This window comes from Trichomycterus rosablanca, chromosome 14 (genome assembly GCF_030014385.1).
Source record: "Trichomycterus rosablanca isolate fTriRos1 chromosome 14, fTriRos1.hap1, whole genome shotgun sequence".
Lineage (NCBI taxonomy): Eukaryota > Metazoa > Chordata > Actinopteri > Siluriformes > Trichomycteridae > Trichomycterus > Trichomycterus rosablanca.
The window spans coordinates 32408547-32426098 of NC_086001.1; the positions used below are offsets into that span (position 1 = coordinate 32408547).

The 17552-nt window shown below is 37.7% G+C and overlaps 1 non-coding gene and 1 pseudogene across 1 annotated transcript; both read left to right on the top strand.

The window, feature by feature from the left end:
* Nucleotides 1-17552, top strand: part of LOC134326306 (zinc finger protein 271-like) — a 77482-nt pseudogene that overhangs the window by 49320 nt on the left and 10610 nt on the right.
* On the top strand, nucleotides 10237-10310 carry trnai-aau (transfer RNA isoleucine (anticodon AAU)). Its single transcript has one exon. It is a non-coding gene; the product is annotated as a tRNA-Ile (tRNA).

A 17552-nucleotide genomic window follows, 5' to 3' on the forward strand; every position in this document is an offset into this window, starting at 1 on the left:
CCAAAATGCCGCCGACGAACAAAAGAATACACGCACACACACGAAATAACATAAAGCACACACACGGTTTCACCCGCGGTTCACAGACAAACATACACAGAGACTTACTGACAAACAAAACTCCTGATGTACTATTTTGAAACCGAATTTAGAATTTAGAACACTCAAATTACTCGAGCCCCGTTACCAAAACAGAAAGACTCGCTAAAATTTAGAACACTCCTCTTAATCGAATCCCGTTACCAAAACAGACAGACTCTTTTAAGATTTGTAGCACTCTTCTTAATCGAATCCCGTTACCAAAACAGACAGACTTTTTTAAGATTTGTAGCAATCGAATTAATCAAATCCCGTTACCAAAACAGACGGATTCGATAGAATTTAGAACAAACTTCTTAATCGAATCCCGTTACCAAAACAGACAGATTCTTTTAAGATTTGTAACAATCGAATTAGGCGAGTCCTGTTACCAAAACAGACAGACTCTCCTTTCGCTCCAATGGTGTTCCGGGTGGAGCCCTGCCGAACACAATGGCGCCCTTTACCATTTATTTAGACCGGTCTGGTTCAAACTCAGCAATCAGGAAACATACATTTTAGCTCCAACATATATTCACAGTTTTAAACTATCTAATGATACTTTAGTAATTTAATCAGACACTTACGGATTCTGAGATTCAATTTCATACTCAATACGCTAAATAATAAATGCAGCTAATATATACAGAGAACATCTGTTTACCTTGTAGGCGCGCCTTGTACTGAGTACAAGGCCTCTTCTTCCCCTCTGGAACAGAGTTGATGCACTCCTCACGTCCTCAAGTCCTTTTTTGCCTCCTGTTGAATTGCTACAAGTCTGGTCCACTGTTTGGGTATAACTCAGGTTGGTCAGGTCTAGCCTTTGGGATTGGAAGTCCACTCTCGAGTCCTCCGTGTTCCTCAACTAAGATGTCCCCGACTGCCTGCAACTGCTCAATATTTAGAAAAAAGCAAACATAGATAGATAATTGTGATTATATTTTATTCTCAATCTGTCTTCTAGCAAACAACTAAATAGGAAATGTGAAACACATACAGTACTGTGCAAAAGCTATAAAATAAAACTATTTAAAAGTTTATTTGCTCAGAAAAAAAGCGGTTGGAATAAAAACAACCAACATTAACACAGTAAGTAGTGCTTTTCTGTATGTGAATGTATAGTTTAATATTATTTGTGGTTATCAGCCAATACCTAGTTTGGTTAATCAACACTTCATTGTTTTAAATTAAGTGTGCTGGTGATTTAACAAATTCATGTAATCAAGGAGAACATCTGGAAACAAACTGTGTTCTTTACACTAGCTCACATACATCTACTTCTTACTTTATACTGTATTTATGATTATGTGAACTTATTCTAATGTTATAACTTCATATATAATGTTAGAAGTCTAAGACTGTTGTGTAGTCTGTATTTCCTGTTTTAAACTGCCAACATATCAGTAAAAAACTTGTGGTCATGATGTGATACTTACAATTAAATATATAGAAGCCAAGTTTCTCAAAAACAAATCATTCCTTGCTCTTCCTGCTTCCTGGTTCCCATGGTCTTTATCTGATTCAGGTGTGGCTGTAAGCTGTAGCTTAGTATGTGTTAGTTTTAGGTTGTACCTGCATTTTTCCTAGTAAACGTTTATGGAAAGGTTTAGTTTGCATTGTTCAAATTCTATTGTTTTCATTTTTATTTCAGGTTCATCATTTTTGTTGTTTTATTGTTTGATATTGTTTCTTAATTTAATTTTATTTATGTTTACGACTGATCACAACCCATTGCATAACAATGGAACCGGTGATCAGGTCCATATGCAATTCACAATGACCATTAATAACAATGGCCATATGTGTCTTTTACACATGATTGGGGGAAAAGACACACATTTACCCCAATTGTGAATTGCATATGGACCTGATCACTGGTTCCATTGTTATGCAATGGCGGGTGATCGGTCGTTATGCAAATCAACTGCATATAAGGTTGGGGCAGTCGTTGCTGGAGGTAAACAGACCGAGTACAAGTACAGTTCGTGTTATTTTAGTAATGAACTGCTCTAATTCTCAGCTGTTTTAACAGGATTTGAACGAAAGGTAAAGCTCTTATTTTTAGGTTTTTATTACCTTCTCCTTGTTAATCTTTGTTTCCTCAGTGAGCTCGTATCACTGCTCAGAATGTAGAAAGTGTTTAAAATCTGTCTATATATATATCTACATATATATATATACAGTGTATCACGAAAGTGAGTACACCCCTCACATTTCTGCAAATATTTCATTATATCTTTTCATGGGACAACACTATAGACATGAAACTTGGATATAACTTAGAGTAGTCAGTGTACAGCTTGTATAGCAGTGTAGATTTACTGTCTTCTGAAAATAACTCAACACACAGCCATTAATGTCTAAATAGCTGGCAACATAAGTGAGTACACCCCACAGTGAACATGTCCAAATTGTGCCCAAATGTGTCGTTGTCCCTCCCTGGTGTCATGTGTCAAGGTCCCAGGTGTAAATGGGGAGCAGGGCTGTTAAATTTGGTGTTTTGGGTACAATTCTCTGATACTGGCCACTGGATATTCAACATGGCACCTCATGGCAAAGAACTCTCTGAGGATGTGAGAAATATAATTGTTGCTCTCCACAAAGATGGCCTGGGCTATAAGAAGATTGCTAACACCCTGAAACTGAGCTACAGCATGGTGGCCAAGGTCATACAGCGGTTTTCCAGGACAGGTTCCACTCGGAACAGGCTTCGCCAGGGTCGACCAAAGAAGTTGAGTCCACGTGTTCGGCATCATATCCAGAGGTTGGCTTTAAAAAATAGACACATGAGTGCTACCAGCATTGCTGCAGAGGTTGAAGACGTGGGAGGTCAGCCTGTCAGTGCTCAGACCATACGCCGCACACTGCATCAACTCGGTCTGCATGGTCGTCATCCCAGAAGGAAGCTGACGCACAAGAAAGCCAGCAAACAGTTTGCTGAAGACAAGCAGTCCAAGAACATGGATTACTGGAATGCCCTGTGGTCTGACGAGACCAAGATAAACTTGTTTGGCTCAGATGGTGTCCAGCATGTGTGGCGGCGCCCTGGTGAGAAGTACCAAGACAACTGTATCTTGCCTACAGTCAAGCATGGTGGTGGTAGCATCATGGTCTTGGGCTGCATGAGTGTTGCTGGCACTGGGGAGCTGCAGTTCATTGAGGGAAACATGAATTCCAACATGTACTGTGACATTCTGAAACAGAGCATGATCCCCTCCCTTCGAAAACTGGGCCTCATGGCAGTTTTCCAACAGGATAACGACCCCAAACACAACCTCCAAGATGACAACTGCCTTGCTGAGGAAGCTGAAGGTAAAGGTGATGGACTAAACCCAATTGAGCACCTGTGGCGCATCCTCAAGTGGAAGGTGGAGGAGTTTAAGGTGTCTAAAATCCACCAGCTCCGTGATGTCATCACGGAGGAGTGGAAGAGGATTCCAGTAGCAACCTGTGCAGCTCTGGTGAATTCCATGCCCAGGAGGGTTAAGGCAGTGATAATAATGGTGGTCACACAAAATATTGACACTTTAGGCACAATTTGGACATGTTCACTGTGGGGTGTACTCACTTATGTTGCCAGCTATTTAGACATTAATGGCTGTGTGTTGAGTTATTTTCAGAAGACAGTAAATCTACACTGCTATACAAGTTGTACACTGACTACTCTTAGTTATATCCAAGTTTCATGTCTATAGTGTTGTCCCATGAAAAGATATAATGAAATATTTGCAGAAATGTGAGGGGTGTACTCACTTTCGTGATACACTGTATATACAGTGTATCACAAAAGTGAGTACACCCCTCACATTTCTGCAGATATTTAAGTATATCTTTTCATGGGACAACACTGACAAAATGACACTTTGACACAATGAAAAGTAGTCTGTGTGCAGCTTATATAACAGTGTAAATTTATTCTTCCCTCAAAATAACTCAATATACAGCCATTAATGTCTAAACCACCGGCAACAAAAGTGAGTACACCCCTAAGAGTCTACACCCCTAAATGTCCAAATTGAGCACTGCTTGTCATTTTCCCTGCAAAATGTCATGTGATTTGTTAGTGTTACTAGGTCTCAGGTGTGCATAGGGAGCAGGTGTGTTCAATTTAGTAGTACAGCTCTCACACTCTCTCATACTGGTCACTGAAAGTTCCAACATGGCACCTCATGGCAAAGAACTCTCTGAGGATCTTAAAAGACGAATTGTTGCGCTACATGAAGATGGCCAAGGCTACAAGAAGATTGCCAACACCCTGAAACTGAGCTGCAGCACAGTGGCCAAGATCATCCAGCGTTTTAAAAGAGCAGGGTCCACTCAGAACAGACCTCGCGTTGGTCGTCCAAAGAAGCTGAGTGCACGTGCTCAGCGTCACATCCAACTGCTGTCTTTGAAAGATAGGCGCAGGAGTGCTGTCAGCATTGCTGCAGAGATTGAAAAGGTGGGGGGTCAGTCTGTCAGTGCTCAGACCATACGCCGCACACTACATCAAATTGGTCTGCATGGCTGTCACCCCAGAAGGAAGCCTCTTCTGAAGTCTCTACTCAAGAAAGCCCGCAAACAGTTTGCTGAAGACATGTCAACAAAGGACATGGATTACTGGAACCAGGTCCTATGGTCTGATGAGACCAAGATTAATTTGTTTGGTTCAGATGGTCTCAAGCATGTGTGGCGGCAATCAGGTGAGGAGTACAAAGATAAGTGTGTCATGCCTACAGTCAAGCATGGTGGTGGGAATGCCATGGTCTGGGGCTGCATGAGTGCAGCAGGTGTTGGGGAGTTACATTTCATTGAGGGACACATGAACTCCAATATGTACTGTGAAATACTGAGCAGAGTATGATCCCCTCCCTCCGGAAACTGGGTCGCAGGGCAGTGTTCCAGCATGATAATGACCCCAAACACACCTCTAAGACGACCACTGCTTTATTGAAGAGGCTGAGGGTAAAGGTGATGGACTGGCCAAGCATGTCTCCAGACCTAAACCCAATAGAACATCTTTGGGGCATCCTCAAGCGGAAGGTGGAGGAGCGCAAAGTCTCGAATATCCGCCAGCTCCGTGATGTCGTCATGGAGGAGTGGAAAAGCATTCCAGTGGCAACCTGTGAAGCTCTGGTAAACTCCATGCCCAGGAGAGTTAAGGCAGTTCTGGGAAATAATGGTGGCCACACAAAATATTGACACTTCAGGAACTTTCACTAAGGGGTGTACTCACTTTTGTTGCCGGTGGTTTAGACATTAATGGCTGTATATTGAGTTATTTTGAGGGAAGAATAAATTTACACTGTTATATAAGCTGCACACAGACTACTTTTCATTGTGTCAAAGTGTCATTTTGTCAGTGTTGTCCCATGAAAAGATATACTTAAATATCTGCAGAAATGTGAGGGGTGTACTCACTTTTGTGATACACTGTATATATATATATTAGGGCTGTCGAAGTTAACGCGATAATAACGCATTAACGCATTCTCAATTTAACGCGATTAAAAAAATTAGTGCCATTAACGCAAATTCTAGTTCATGTTGACACTTGACTGGTAGAACAAACGTTTTAATGTCGGACTTGCCACCGTTTTTCATTTGCGGTTTGTTAACATAATGTAACCGATCGTGGTAGTGATGCACTTGCATAATAAAGAAATAAATACACGCTATATTCACAAGTTGTCGGGAGCAGAACACTTTATTACACTTAATTAACTTCTTCTTCTGTACCGAATACCGGAAAGCTGAGTCGAGCACGTTAGTTCATGAACTATGGAAGCCCCAAAGGGTCAAAACACACTCACTTCGTGTAGAAACGTCCATCAAACCATCGTCACGATACAACCACAGACAAGTCTGATACAATAACTACGCCTTATCCCACCTAAAGCACCGCTGATCTACAATGTTTGCTGATGGAGAAATTCTAACCTACAATCTGACATTTACTGCCTAGTATGTGAGTGAATAAACTCCCTTACAGTTTTCTCTTGTCCCAGCAGTTTTTAACATCAGTACATTTAGCATAAAATGTGTTCACCATTGTAATTGTAACATTTCACTTAAAAATCCTTGTTTTCTATAACATTTACACATATTTTTTTTTATGCGATTAATCGCGATTAACTATATGAAATTCTGAGATTAATCGCGATTAAAAATTTTAATCGTTTGACAGCCCTAATATATATATATATATATATATATATATATATATATATATATATATATATACTTAATATTTCTACATCATAAATACAGATAAAATCTGTTTCCTGTTATTTTTTTCCTATTGTTCCTCATATACAGTAGAAACTAATTCACACAAATATACATACAGCATTTTACATGACTTAGATTCTTATCATAAAAGCTTTATCTAAGTTCATGTCATTTCACTTTACAGAATAGCCTTTCAATTCCTTGTTTGTGTTTAGGATTAAATGTAAATCACTTCTCTGCTGAGATAAATAGGTGTAGTTTGACTTCACCCATCATGCTTTGTGGCTTCATCTACTTCATTTGCACATGTTCCATAGATAATGAGCTAGTACTTCACACAAGAAGGTGTGAATAGTTGTCTGATGATTGACCAATGCAGAGTTTTGAACTCATCTTGGGTCTTTGTCGTCAGCTCTATTTAAGGACTAAACTCTAGACTTGTAGCTGAGTCACTTGGTAAGAAGGATCTTCTGCACGTTCTTCATTAGAAACGACCTGCTGGAGACACCAGCTTTGTTAAAGTGGCTGCCAGGATTCTAACAGGAAGGTAAAGGGTTTTCTTGTTTGTTTCTTTTACATTTATGTTGCATTTGTTGTTGTTTTTATTTTATTATGTTATTTAATTTTATCAGGTTAATATATTAAGACTGTTTAAAATAGCTTTATGCTCATAATTGTGGTGTTTTATGAAGCCTTTTTTACTCCCAGCACACCAAAGATTTACACTTGTGAACTAATTATTAGTCCTGTCATGAACTGGATTAGATTTGCTTGGTGCAGGACTGATGTTGAGAAAGTCAGATCTCTTATATCTTTATTTATATCAAGTTATTTATAGTTATTTAATTATTAATATCTGCAGTATTTATAAGTATTTTACCCTGATGTTCTTTGAATTCAGATTCTCACTTAGACGTGAAGTGAATTTAATGTTTTTATTACTAGGTGATGAGTTTAATATTATTGTGGTATTAATGTAGTAAAAGTAATTCTAATTAATCGACTTGTTTCTTTGTTTCTGTTGCTTTCCAAGGAAACAGTTTCTACAGTCTTATCAAAGCATAAACATGAAGAACTTTCATCACTGCTCAGAGTGTGGGAAGAGTTTTACTAAGCAGAGTAATCTCCAACGACACCAGCGCATTCATACAGGAGAGAAGCCATATCACTGCTCAGAGTGTGGGAAGAGTTTTTCTCATCAGACTACACTTCAACAACACCAGCGTATTCACACAGGAGAGAAGCCGTATCAGTGTTCAGAGTGTGGAAAGAGTTTTACTCAAAGTAGCGTACTCAAAAAAAACAAAAATGTCTGGGAAACTGCTGCAGTGAATTCTGAGATGGGGAGTCGGATCTTTTACTCGGTTCATTTTCAAGAGCCGTGTATATAATGACTCCCAGCAGTGCAAATCGGTTCCTTTCAGTTTAAAGGGCCGTTCAATAGAATCGAATCATTCTACGACACATCACTGGTGGTTATACAGTTTAAAATGTTTTATGGAACTAAAATGACACATTACACATCCCTAAATGTTGTAAATGTTGTATCAACATGTTTATTCTATTCTATTTTAATTAAAAACAACTATTGTGAGATTTATATCCACTTGTTATGTTTGCATTACACAGAAGAGACACGCCCTCCTGTTAAAAAAGCAACAAAGTAACGTTTACTGTGAGTACATTTTAAATGAGTTACTTTTTACTTGAGTAGATTTTTAGGCTAGTAACTTTACTCGTACTTAAGTAAAAATTCATTGAAGTAATCATATATGGAGCTAATTTAGTGCCAAAACTTCGCAAATAAACAGAACGTATTCTGTAAATATGATATGATTTATAAACAAACACAACACGAAGTACAAATAAAAACACGACTATTTAACGCACACATTGTGATTTACAAATACAAAACGCCGCTGTTGCAAATGCATATGTGACTTTCAAATAAATGCACAGCTGTTTTCTAACACACTGCACTTCACAAACAAATGTGTGTTTCCACCGAAAAAAAGAGGTTCCAGACAGAGAACTAGCGGGCCAATCTGGCACCACAGAATACTTGGTTTTTCAGCCCGAACCGTGACGTCCGTCTGTGGACCGAGAGTCGCGGTGAAACCGAAGCGCAAAACGCTTCTCACGTTAACGAACTAAAAAAAACAACAACTGAGACAAACACATCGCGTCTTTTTATCACCGATTGTTAGATCAATGCTTTTTACATAAGAACGAACATCTGTAACAACAGCACAAATGCTCGCACATAATCTACACACTCCGCCATGATATTACTGCTCTTAACTTTCGTTCAGTAATGCCCACCCATGATGACGCTGCTTGGTTTTCAAAAACTGGTGGAAACGTGCGTCGGTTCTCTACAGAACACCGAGGTTCAGAGAAACCTGAACAGAACTGGTTCAAGAACCATGTTTATTTTGGTGGAAAAGGGGTAAAACTGAACTGCGTCTTTCTGTACATGAGGAAGAAATCTATGGAGAGATCTCAAATAACATGAACCTGAAGGTATAAACTTACATTGTAGAAAAGAAAATCAAGCCAGTAGCAGCAGTGTGCACATTAAACCATTTACAGAAGGGTCATTAAGTTTGGTCAATTTAAATAATGGCATGTTTCTGACTAGAATGAGAGGGGCATTAAAAAGTCAGAGACAATGTTTGAAGCCCAGGTCAATAGGACCTGCTAGTTAGAGAAGGTTCACTTGTTTGTTAGTTTAAGTCCAAAAGTGGCTGTGGCCCATATGGGAACCGAACCCTGCGACCTTGGCGTTATTAGCACCACGCTCTAACCAACTGAGCTAACCGGCCAGTTCTCATGTATGTTCTTTAGATCTTTGTACATAATTCTAAACTAACTCCATTCAAGCAGCTGAAACTGACTTTAATAATACACACATAATAATATACAATACATAATAATACAGAGGTTTTTGGGTTCTTATATGTGTGAACTATCTAAACTATATATTTCTTAAAGTTTTTGACTGAGCTTAATGCCGCCAACCAGTGACTGGAGCAGATACGACTCAGGTCCTGCACACAGTAAATAGTGCTCATACACAGTACCAGCCTGCACACCAGAGGAGCTCCAAACATCAAGTTTTCACTCATTACATCATGTAGTTTGTGAACTCTGTGGAATGAATGTAGGATTTGTTCGTGTAGATCCTGGGTTTTAGGAAGTTGAGCTACTGTTCAACTTCCTTATTTTTCCCCAATTGAACTGAATACACAACCTGAATTGATGTTTTAATTGTTCATTAAGACTACACTAAGAGTTATTATCATCAAGCAAATGTAAAGCATATTTCTATATGAAGAGCATCTGTTTCCAGATAATATACACTGAGGTTTATTCGTTTGATCATCAGGCAGGTTGTGTAATAAAAGACACTCGTCCCTGGGTGGGCTCAAACCACCAACCTTTCGGTTAACAGCCGAACATGCTAACCGATTGCACCACAGAGACATGCGCACAGCCAACAGCACAGCTGTTTCATTGGACGGTACACACAAAAAATCAAATCTCTTTCTATACAGGCTCACTGTGGAGGCAAATTGGTGGTTAAGTGGGCGGGTCTAAACTGATGAAGGCTGAATGAATGTACCACAATACAGTATAGTTTAGATAGTTCACACATATAAGAACCCACAAAAACTCTTAGATGTGGATTAAGAAAGTCTGAACATAAGAAATGACTAGACAGTGATGTCTGAAGTAGGACTGAGATCTCGGATCATTACAATAACATGAAACTGCTGCATTTCTGGAACAATAACAACCAAATTCAGTTTAGGAGCTGCTCATTTCTGCAGATCTTCACTGTAAGTGTGCAGAATCTCAAATGGTTTTTGTGCTGCCATACAGCTGGTTGAATGGGGGTTAGTGTAGAATTATATACAAAGATCTAAAGAGAAAAACAGGTTAGCTGGCTGGTTAGCTCAGTTGGTTAGAGCGTGGCGCTAATAACGCCAAGGTCGCGGGTTCGATCCCCGTACGGGCCTCACCCACTTTGGACTTCAACTAATAAACAAGTGAGCCTTCTCTAAGTACCAGGTCCTATTGACCTGGACTTCAAACGTTGTCATTCTGGTAGGACAATAAAATCAATATACTACTTTTTATTCAATGTATTTAACTACATAGTGTTGTACAACATTACATGTGTACTTAATACTTTTGTGTTTTTCTTTGCTCTTGCTCTCGTGGAAGGCGGTCGCACTTCTCTCTCCTCCCTTATCTTCCCTGCTTGGCGCTTCTCCTGTATCGTCCTGTCTCGTCTACTCTACTCTACAGGGTTTCTCTTAGCACTGCTCTTCAAAGAACAAATTATGGAATTGGTTAAATGGTCTCTGAATGCTATTGACACCATCTTCTCATCGAGAAGTTCGGGTTCGGGGGAACCCACATGCCCCGACGAAACGCAGTTGGTAGGATACGCGATGGACTCGTGGGGGAAGTGGGGAGTCGTGTGCCTGGCACCTCTTTCGTTGGAGGACGCAGAGGATGTCTACATATTTGGAACTTTGATTGTGGGGTTTCTGCTGATTGGATTAGGCGTTATCCTGCTGTATCGGGAAATTAAAAGAGTTGGGTCAGTTGTCAAAGGTCCCCAGAAACTGCCCAATTTGATTTGATTGATACGGTGGGCAGAGCCGTTGGAACTCAGACTGCGCATATTAATCGCACTATGGAATCGATCATGGAGAAACTGACGGATTTGCGAAATGAGTCGAATCAGAGACGGATTAATTCAGAGAGTCTGTATTAAAATTTTTCAGACAAAACAACTACTCATTATCTGCTATTCGGCTTCTCCTGTTATCAGCTTCGGCCTTGCTGATATGAAATCCCTCCAGAAGACCTGTTGCTATGGTTACCTCATACCTACCCCTTCCTGCTCCCAGACAGTTTTTCATTCTGGTTAGCAACTGCTGCAAACGCCATCTTATCGCGAACTTTGTACAGACTTTTTGCTACGGGAATGAAGGACTGACAGATTATTTCCCCAACCCCCAACCCAACGTTTTCCACTCTTAGCTTAATTCCACCAACACGGCAGGACAGGTCTGTAGTGCGCGCTGGTTGGCTGCGAATCACCAGATGGCTGCTTGTCGCAGTTGGTTACTCTTCATCCCCTCATCCCTACCAGTGGCTGGTCGTGTGACTATGTTATGTTTTGTTTACATGTGCTTGTGTGCTTAAGGAGCTTTTTTTTCGTGTTACCACAGTGTGCTCCTCAGGGAGCACAATCTGGTTGCTGTTTTTTTTTTATCTCCTATTCTCCCAATGTGTTTATTATTTTTTGTTTCTTATCCTGTCTTCCCGTCCTGTCCCCCCCCCCCCCCCCCCCCCACCCCCTTGTACTGAATGTTGGACGGGTGGATGGCTAATTTCGCTGTAATTGTACTTGTTGCAATTTATAGTGACAATAAAGTTCTACTACTACTACTACTACTACTTGCAAATTTGAATACTTGCATACTTTAATACTTGCTTACTATAATACTTTGCATTAATATATATTGAGCTGCTGTAATAAATGATCTATCTATAGATTCATTTAATTTGATCTGTAATGCTAGTGATGGGCTATCCTAAACTATCTTTAGGAAGGTAGATATATCTAGCTTTGGGGTTGTTGAGGCTAAATATTCATGATTGTTGTAATGTTGCTGCACAGTCACATTAGAAATCCCTTTTAAAACTAATGTTTGATATTTCAGGGTCTGATGAAGACACTAAAAATCTTATCTGGTGGAGAGTGGCCAACCAGGCTCTCTTCACCGGAAAACAGAAAGCAGCGGTTCAAGGGTTTGAGTAAGTAACTGTTTGTTTGACGTAACAAAATTTGTGTTACATCTTATGCATAATATTAATTACAAAGGGTGGTATAAAGACAAGTTTTAGTATTCAAGTTTTGCAAACTTTTTCAAAGCATTAAAAACTTTTAATGACTAAACTTTTTTTGAAGCAGTGTATGCTATATACATTAATAACTGTTATGTGCATTATATTGTAGAGCCTTTGTGTTGGAGAACCAAATGCAGGGGACAGTGACTCCCACTTATGTGAAGAAGAAGTGGGAGAACCTCAAACAAAAATACAAAGTAAGCTTCGTTTGTTGGTAAGATCTTCAGTAAAAATATCAGAAAAGATTTGTAATACAAGTTAAGGTCCTTGTACTGTGTTTATGAATCTTGTAGGAACTTAAGTGTCCACCTACTGGGGTAAGTACAGAGGGTGGTGAAGCAACAGCAGCATCCTGGAAATGGTATGCGGATATGGATGAGGCAATAGGTAGGAGACCATCAATTAGCCCACCGACCCTTATTTCCTCATCTGGCCAGGATGCTGCTGAAGCTTCACCATCCTCAAGAAGCATGGAAACCCCAGCCAAAAAGAGACGAGGGAAGAAAGATTTAGTTGCGTATCTGAGGGAGATGGAAGAAAGGGAAAATGAGAGGGAGATAGAAGCAGCAGAGAACGAGGAGAGAAGATGGAGAGAGGCTGAGGAGAGGGAGGAAAGAATAGAAAGGGAAAGAATAGAACGAGAGGAGAAGAGAGAGCAAGAGGCGCACCAGATAGAGGAAAAGCGAGAGCAAGAGACGCGAGAGAGAGAGGAGAGGAGAGACCAGGAGGCAAGAGAGAGAGAGGAAAGGTTTATTAAAGTCCTACAGATTCTAATGAAAAAATAAATAGTTGAAAATCAAAAAGTGTTGTAGTATTATTACATGTTGTGAGAAAGAAAATGTGTTGGCAAATAATGGAAATAAAGAATTTTCTTTTTCATTTAATCTTAATTTTACAAAACGTAAAAACAAACAACATGAACCTATTAACAAAACATTTTTCTAAATATAATCATGCTCATAAAGAGCTGGTATGCTGTGCTGTGGTGCTGAGACAGCTGCAGCCAGATGCTTTGCATCTTCACCTGATGTTATGTCATTTATTACAGGCTCTGGTTGGTCAACATGTACCTCTGTTAATTCTGGCTCAATGATGTCTCCATGAGTGATACAGAGGTTGTGGAGCACCGCACCGCATGCAACAACCTCCGGGGCGAAGACAGGGCTCACCTCAAGGGCTTTAAAGAAAATGGAACGCCATCTTGTCTTCATCATTCCAAAAGCCCTTTTCACCACATTCCCGGCCTTGGTCAGTTTGCTATTAAAACGAGCCTGTACAGGGTTCTGCACAGGCTCTCGATAGGGGGTCAGGAGCCGGATGGGTGTATTAATGCAGGGATAACCACCATCCCCAAGAATGTATCGTCCTGCAGGTGGGTATAAGCCCTCTTTATACACAGGGCTATTCTTTAGTACCCTTGCATCATGAACCGACCCAGGGTAACCAACAAAAATGTCTCTGAACTTCCCTTGGTGTTCACAGATGGCTTGAAGCTGAATCGAGTGGAACAGCTTCCTGTTTAGGTAGCACTGTGCGTTGGCAGATGGGGGTTTTATTCGAATGTGGCACCCATCAGTAGCACCAACTGCAACTCTAAAACATTCGGATCCTACACACTCTAGTTCATCACCAGTTGGTAGGGTGATGATCCTCCTGACGAGCCCTCTGACAGCCATACTCATTCTGTGCACAATGTCGTGCACAGACGATTTTCGAAAAATTATTCTACTGTAATTATTAACGTGTCAGATCTATCATTTTGTCATTTATTTTCATTGTATTAGTCTAATCATGGTAATGTAGTATACTGTTGCTAAAGGTTAGCAGTACTTACATTATTTCTGAGGTAAAAAATCAATAACTTTCTTAGTTCTCTTCTGTGATTTACTACTCTCTGCCGTCTCAGTGTGGAGTCGGGATACATGACTATAGATTAATCAGTAAATGGCGCAAATAAAGACGATAAATACCCAAAATTTTGGCGAGTGGAGCTTGAAATGAGCATGCGGTCTGTAACTATGGTCACTTGAAGTTGGTAAGATGGCGGACGTAGTAGGTACGGGTGTTGTGTGCATACTGCACACTTCTGTACTGAAAGTCTATCTAGTACGTACTCAGTAAGTGTGCGATTTCGGACGCAGCCTAACTCTGTGTCTGTTGCTTATTCTGAATTGTGTTTGTTTGTAAACTGTGAATTAGTTCTTAATCTGGTCTGATGTTAGTGAATTAAACCTACATCTCTCTGATGGTCTGATCCAAGCCCGGAGTGGCTAATCGGGAGATTCGGGAGGATTCCCGATGGGCCGGCTCATGTCAATCTCGAGTTTGGGCCGGTTGGGAAAAATAATTTTGACATTTATCTGTCACTTATCTAATCTTCTTCTTGCATTCATTATTCATTCATCTGACAGTGCAGCCCCTACATCGCAGTAGATTAGATGGGTTCTACCATCTGAGGGAATCCCCCCCTCCCAAATGTTTAAGTTGGTTTGGCCCATGAGGCGTCTTTTCTGGAGCGCCGGTAAAAGTAAATATTTAGCAATAGCAACAGAATAGCGCAAACCATCAGTCGGTGGTGGGCAGGAAGAGGCCAGGTGGAGCCGAAAAGACCAGGTTAAAAAAAAGAAAAGCAATGGAAGAAGACGCTGCCAAATGTGCCAAATTAACAGACATGTTTTCCAGAGGACAGACCCCATGCAGCCGGTATTGCGCAACATAGCCAAGTCAACTTAGCGCAGTTTATTTTGTAGAACCCAGTACACACCATTAATCACAAATATCCAGTTTCAAGCTGAAAATAATAAACATAATTTGAAGTGTACTACGTATATTACATAGCCTAACTCATTAATGGAATGTTTTTGTTCCGACGCTACTGTACTACTGATCCCGAGGAGGCCATGACTACTGAAGGGACAGGCAGAGGATAGTATAACAGAGTTATTTAAACTAAGATAGTTATTTGTAATGTAAAATATAACATAGAGAATATACATGATATATGTTAAATTGTTCAGACATTCAGAAAGATGTCAGCACCATAGCCTAATTTATTTTAACAAATGAAGACAAATAGCCTAAATCACTATCAATTTTACACCATCATAATATAAGCTAAAAAAGAAAGAAAAAAAAACTTCAAGCATGTTATGTTATTCAGCAAAACAGGCTAACCCTTAATGAAATGTTTTTTAGCCTCAGAGCAGCAGATAAGCCATGTCTCATGTCTATAGACAATGACACCATTATTAATAAAGTGCACTGCTTAGGAGGCTTTTGATGCTGTAGGTAGCCTACTAAATAGTGAAGCTACTTAAGAGTTTAGTGTAAACCTAACAATAGAGCACCTCTCTGTTGAAAAGACAAATGCAATTTTAATTTTTATTTTAACTTATTGTTTGTGCTGATGGTCCTGGAGAGATGAGTCTGCACCTTCCATCCAGATCTTAACTGTCCTCCTTTTTTTAGAAAGTGTTTCAGGCCTGAAATGCAGGAATGGATGTTTATTTATGAATGAAATGAAGTTGAGCAGATAAAAGATGAAACATCTCAGCTTCATCCTGTCTGACATCAAATAAAAGTCAAAGTCTGTGTTTATATTATTATTTACTTTTTCCGTACTGTCCCAACTTTTTCTGATTTGGGGTTGTATTGTTATTATTATTATTATTAAATCTGCTGAAACCCTGTTTGAACAAAGGTTTATAGGTCGTGTTTTTGACAGATAGTATAGAAGTACGTGTCTGTTAGTTCTAACTTAAGTGCTTAATAAAGAAGTTGGTCGTTACTACCAACAATAACAAACGTATTTTTTTTCTTTCACAAAACAAAGAGATTTCAGGTGAAGGAGCCTCGATCCCTGTGGAACACGTCACCTCTGAGGAACACCTCACCCCAGAAGACCAACAGTGTGGAGGTTTCCAGATGAAGCCTGTGAAGAAGGAAGAACCTGAAGATAAAGATGAACTCAGTAAGATATTTTTTATCTTGAGTAAAATAAGATTTGGATTAAATAGAATCAGAGGAACCTGGGATGAAGCATCATACAGTGAAAGCTTGTATTGTGCTCATGCAGATCAGTGTGAGCAGGAAATGATGAATGCAGGATGAATCACGTTACAGGACTTTAGCATCAGATCTCAGTTTAACATTTACTAACAGTATTTATTATATATAATGTTATAAATGTATTTTATTATTTATAATGTTATAAATGTATTTGTTTATTATTTATAATGTTATAAATGTTTTTTTTATTATTTATAATGTTATAAATGTTTTATTTTTATTTTTATAATGTTATAAATGTTTTTTTTATTATTTATAATGTTATAAATGTATTTTATTATTTATAATGTTATAAATGCTTTTTTTATAATTTATAATGTTATAAATGTATTTTATTATTTATAATGTTATAAATGTATTTTATTATTTATAATGTTATGAATGTATTTTATTATTTATAATGTTATAAATGTATTTTATTATTTATAATGTTATAAATGTATTTTATTATTTATAATGTTATAAATGTATTTTATTATTTATAATGTTATAAATGTATTTTATTATTTATAATGTTATGAATGTTTTTTTTATTATTTATAATGTTATAAGTGTATTTTATTATTTATAATGTTATAAATGTATTTTATTATTTATAATGTTATAAATGTATTTTATTATTTATAATGTTATAAATGTATTTTATTATTTATAATGTTATAAATGTATTTTATTATTTATAATGTTATGAATGTTTTTTTATTATTTATAATGTTATAAATGTTTTTTTTTATTTTTATAATGTTATAAATGTTTTTCTTATTATTTATAATGTTATAAATGTATTTGATTATTTATAATGTTATAAATGTATTTGATTATTTATACTGTTATAAATGTATTTGGTTATTTAAAATGTTATAAATGTATTTTATTATTTATAATGGTATAAATGTATTTTATTATTTATAATGTTATAAATGTATTTGGTTATTTATAATGTTATAAATGTATTTTATTATTTATAATGTTATAAAAAAATTTTTATTATTTATAATGTTATAAATGTCTTTTATTATTTATAATGTTATTAATTTTTTTTTATTATTTATAATTTTATAAATGTATTTTATTATTTATAATGTTATAAATGCTTTTTTTATAATTTATAATATTATAAATGTATTTTATTATTTATAATGTCATGAATGTTTTTTTATTATTTATAATGTTATAAGTGTATTTTATTATTTATAATGTTATAAATGCTTTTTTTATAATTTATAATGTTATAAATGTATTTTATTATTTATAATGTTATAAAT